Here is a 5,544-nt window from a genome sequence, read left to right as displayed (position 1 = left end):
GTTTACAGAGGAAGAGGTTCTATTTCAACTGTCAAAAGTAAGTAAAGACATATAAGTCAATGCAACCTGATGGAATACACCCAACGTTATTAAAAGAGCTTAGTGGTGAACTAGCAAAACCATTCACAGATTTATTTAACCAATCATTGTTAACAGGAGTAGTCCCAGAAGATTGGAAGTTTGCAAATGTGCCCATTCACAAGAAAAGTTGTAGGGAGGAGTCGGGCAACTATAGACCAGTAAGCCTTACTTCAATAGTGGGGAAAGTGATTGAAACCATTTTAAAGGATAGAATTGTTGAACATCTAAAATCACATGGATTTCAAGATCAGAGACAACATGGATTCACTTCAGGGAGATCATGCCAAACTAATCTAATTGATTTTTTTGATTGGGTAACTAAAATAATAGATCAGGGTGGTGCAGTAGACATTTCTTACCTAGATTTCAGTAAGGTTTTTGACACTGTTGCACATAGAAGGCTTATCAATAAACTGCAATCTTTAAGTTTGGATTCCAATATTGTTGAATGGGTAAGGCAGTGGCTGAGTGACAGGCAACAGAGGGTTGTAGTCAATGGAGTATATTCAAAGCATGGGCTTGTTACCAGTGGGGTACCTCGGGGATCTGTACTTGCATCCATTCTCTTTAATATTTTTATTAGTGATTTTAGATGAGGTTTTGATGGTAAGGTATGTCTTTTTGCTGATGCAAGTAAGATATGTAACAGAGTTGATGTTCCAGGAGGGATAAGCCAAATGGCAAATGATTTAGGTGAACTAGAAAAATGGTTCTCCCCCTTCTCTCTTCTTATACACAAATTTGTGTGCTCAAAGTTAGATAATCTTCCCCTCTTCTTGTCCTTTCTCTAGTTCCCAAATGGTTTGCTTACAACTATTCTAGTTCACTATCTTGACTCTTATTATAGATAAGAAAGTGACATAAGTGCTAAGTGTGATATTTTGTACAAATAAGCCAATAATTCCTGTATAACGAAGTACTCACTTTATTAATACATATATGACATGATCTTCATATTGCAGCCTTGTTACACAGGCTTTCTGCAGCCGCCATTTCAAATCCCTCAAACATTCCACCAACTGCCAACAGGAACAGGAAGTAAAGAACCAAAACAAAGGAAGTGCATCATCCACAGCCAACAACAGCCCAACTGCCCAATGCCCATACATCACAATACATACACTCATACACTCACACACTCATACACAGCCTAACCGCCCATACATCACATCTCCTTCCTTTCTCAACCAAAGGAAGAAAACAAAACAAAATAGTAAAAAGTCAACAATAATTTAAACATGTGTCCTTAATATGCATCATTCTGTCCATCATCTTCAAGATCTACAATCTTTTTTTCAGGACAGCTTATTCTACTCCTACTAGGATACCATTTCCGCCTTCTCACTGTGGAGCTTCTCTGACTATAGTCCCTTAATGGATCTTCTGGTTGCCAGCGGTTTGTGGCCCTTATCTCTCTTGTTGAATGGCCAGTATTTTCATGACCACAGCATTCATGGTTACTTGAACTGTGGCTTGGCAGTTCTTGTTCCTGAGTTTCATGGGGTATTTCCTCCAAATCATCCCCTATTACATCATGAGCCTCTGTACCAGGTGTATTGCAGACTTCAGAAATGTTTTCATGCCAAACTCCATGCCAGATATCAGTGTCTGGTTGCATGAGTGGCCCTACCCACTTTGATAGGTTGTCTGTTATCCGTGGTCGAAGCTGATTTACATGTCTCTGTGTGTAACATCCATCAGAGGTTAAAACTTTATAGTGCGACGGCCCCAGAACTTCCTTTATTACTGCTTCTTTCTAACGATTCTCCTGATGATATACACGCATCCAAACAGAATCCCTTGTCTGGTAACAACGGCCTGCTTTTCCGGCTTGCATCTTCGATTGTTTCTGGATGACCCTTTGTTGAATCTCTGGTTTTAGCAGATCCAACTTTGTCCTGAGTTCACGGCCTAACATAAGGCATGCTGGAGGTTGTTCAGTGGTTGGATGAGGTGTATTTCGATACTGTAGAAGGAGCTCAGACAAATGATGTTCAGGGCTTTATCCTTCTGCCTTCAGACTTCTCAGAAAACCCTTTAACGTTTGAACAAAATGTTCTGCTTGACCATTAGTAGCAGGATAATATGATGCTGTACGATGATGCTGAATACCGTTTTCCTTGAGAAAAGCCTGAAATTGTCCAGAAACAAACTGTGGTCCATTATCTGAAACAAGCACTCTGGGCAAGCCAAATGTTGCAAATAGTTTCTGTAATGCTTTAACAGTAGCTTCTGCAGTGATCTGCGACATGAATATAACTTCTGGCCATTTCGAATGTGCATCTATCACAATCAGATACATTTTATTTTCCACTGGTCCAGCAAAGTCTATGTGAATTCTCCGCCATGGTGATAGAGGCTAGGTCCAAGGTTGTACGGCACCTTGTGGCAAGTCACGCTGTGCTTGTGCACAACCAGTGCAACCTTAAACATAATGGGCAATATCCTCATCAATGGTTGTCCACCATACATGACTTCTTGCCTTCTGCTTCATGCGGACTATGCCAGGATGACCTGCATGTAAAATTTCAAGAATCTGTTGTTGTAACACAAAAGGAATAACCACCCTTTCTCCCCAGACTAAGCAGCGATCTCGAATTGATAACTCCTGAGCCTTGTTTGGAATGACTTGAGATGTATTAGAGTCTTTAGTGGCCAACTCTTGCATACAAAAATAAGTATTTCCCTCAGCAAAGAGTCCTTGGTTGTCTCCTGTGCAATTTCTCTAGCTGTTATCACCTCACTAAAATATATTGTAGATCTTTCTGTGGTAGTTAATTGTGAATCCATTTTCAATGGAAGTCTAGAGAATGCAACCGCATTAGAATGCAGAGCGTCTAGATGATATTGTATCTGATACTGATAAGCCACCAGAGTTAAGGCATACCTCTGAAGTCTTGCTGCTGTCGTGATTGAAATACCTTTCTGTGGGTTAAAAATTGTCTATAAAGGTTTATGGTCCGTAAGCAGTGTGAAGGGTCGACCATATATATAAAGATGGAATTTCTTTACTGCACATATTATTGCCAGAGCCTCTTTATCTATTTGAGAATAGTTTTTTTTTCTGCAGCTGTGAGCAATCTAGAGGCAAAAGACCCTGGCCTGTCTGTCTCATCAGCCATGGAATGAGACAGGACTGCTCCCAGTCCGTAAGGTGATGCATCACAAGCAATGAAAACACGCCTTTCCAAGTCGTAGTTCACTACAGTTGCAAGAAAAAGTATGTAAACCCTTTGGAATGATATGGATTTCTGCACAAATTGGTCATAAAATGTGATCTGATCATCATCTTAGTCACAACAATAGACAATCACAGTCTGCTTAAACTAATAACACACAAGGAATGAAATGTTGCCATGTTTTTATTGAACACACCATGTAAACATTCACAGTGCAGGTGGAAAAAGTATGTGAACCCCTAGACTAATTACATCTCCAAGAGCTAATTGGAGTGAGATGTCAGCCAACTGGAGTCCAATAAATGAGATGAGAGTGTTGACTGTGGGGATTTTAAAGTACCTTTGGACTCAACTTTGGACAGACTCTCTATGGGAGAGACAAAAGTGGATTCTCACTTAGTCCATGGAGAACGTTACACCCTTTAGAGAAGGATTATTCTTTTTTTTCTCATAGACATAAAATGTACAGCAGATTGGATTATATTTTTGTAGATGGGCAGAATATTTCTAAAATTAAATATTCAGAAATAGGTCTGATCACGTGGTCCGACCACGGGTTGGTAGGAGTAACAATGGGCAACGACCCTCCCGTTAGGAGTAGGAAGTCATGGAGAATGGAAACAGAATTATCAAAGGATTCTGAAATACTAGAAAATTTAAAAAACAAATTGGATGCATTTTTTCTAAGTAATGATGGCTCTGTAAAATCTAAAGAGATAGTTTGGCTTTCTCATAAGAGGGTTAATGATAAAATGGCAATCAATTAGAAAGAAGCAGAGAGGTAAATCGTTAAGAGATAGAACTTACCATATTAGACAGAGAAAATAAAATAGCCCCAAGCGACTCTAAGATTAATAAAATTCAGGAAATACAATTACAAATAAATAGAATCCACCAACACCTAGCTGATAAATCTTTATGGGCGTTGCAACAAATATTGTACCATGGACAAAATCGAGCAGGGAAATTGATGGCTAATAAGTAGAGATGTCGCGAACATAAAATTTTCCGTTCGCGAATGGCGAACGCAAACTTCCGCCATAGACTTCAATAGGCAGGCAAATTTTAAAACCCACAGGGACTCTTTCTGGCCACAATAGTGATGGAAAAGTTGTTTCAAGGGGACTAACACCTGGACTGTGGCATGCCGGAGGGGGATCCATGGCAAAACTCCCATGGAAAATTACATAGTTGATGCAGAGTCTGGTTTTAATCCATAAAGGGCATAAATCACCTAACATTCCTAAATTGTTTGGAATAACAATAACAAAATGTTCTGCTTGACCATTAGTAGCAGGATAATATGATGCTGTACGATGATGCTGAATACCGTTTTCCTTGAGAAAAGCCTGAAATTGTCCAGAAACAAACTGTGGTCCATTATCTGAAACAAGCACTCTGGGCAAGCCAAATGTTGCAAATAGTTTCTGTAATGCTTTAACAGTAGCTTCTGCAGTGATCTGCGACATGAATATAACTTCTGGCCATTTCGAATGTGCATCTATCACAATCAGATACATTTTATTTTCCACTGGTCCAGCAAAGTCTATGTGAATTCTCCGCCATGGTGATAGAGGCTAGGTCCAAGGTTGTACGGCACCTTGTGGCAAGTCACGCTGTGCTTGTGCACAACCAGTGCAACCTTAAACATAATGGGCAATATCCTCATCAATGGTTGTCCACCATACATGACTTCTTGCCTTCTGCTTCATGCGGACTATGCCAGGATGACCTGCATGTAAAATTTCAAGAATCTGTTGTTGTAACACAAAAGGAATAACCACCCTTTCTCCCCAGACTAAGCAGCGATCTCGAATTGATAACTCCTGAGCCTTGTTTGGAATGACTTGAGATGTATTAGAGTCTTTAGTGGCCAACTCTTGCATACAAAAATAAGTATTTCCCTCAGCAAAGAGTCCTTGGTTGTCTCCTGTGCAATTTCTCTAGCTGTTATCACCTCACTAAAATATATTGTAGATCTTTCTGTGGTAGTTAATTGTGAATCCATTTTCAATGGAAGTCTAGAGAATGCAACCGCATTAGAATGCAGAGCGTCTAGATGATATTGTATCTGATACTGATAAGCCACCAGAGTTAAGGCATACCTCTGAAGTCTTGCTGCTGTCGTGATTGAAATACCTTTCTGTGGGTTAAAAATTGTCTATAAAGGTTTATGGTCCGTAAGCAGTGTGAAGGGTCGACCATATATATAAAGATGGAATTTCTTTACTGCACATATTATTGCCAGAGCCTCTTTATCTATTTGAGAATAGTTTTTTTTTCT

At 39.6% G+C, this 5,544-nt stretch overlaps 2 pseudogenes; both read right to left on the bottom strand.

Moving 5' to 3' along the window:
- Positions 1-2,083: 2,083 nt before the first annotated feature.
- Positions 2,084-2,749, bottom strand: LOC134569177 (uncharacterized protein K02A2.6-like; annotated as a pseudogene).
- Positions 2,750-3,889: 1,140 nt separating this feature from the next.
- Positions 3,890-5,146, bottom strand: LOC134569176 (uncharacterized protein K02A2.6-like; annotated as a pseudogene).
- Between the last annotated feature and the right edge of the window lie 398 nt (positions 5,147-5,544).

Source organism: Pelobates fuscus, chromosome 7 (assembly GCF_036172605.1).
Source record: "Pelobates fuscus isolate aPelFus1 chromosome 7, aPelFus1.pri, whole genome shotgun sequence".
Taxonomy (NCBI): Eukaryota; Metazoa; Chordata; class Amphibia; order Anura; family Pelobatidae; genus Pelobates; species Pelobates fuscus.
Note: the sequence above shows the minus strand (reverse complement) of the source record. Positions and strands in the feature narration are given on the sequence as shown.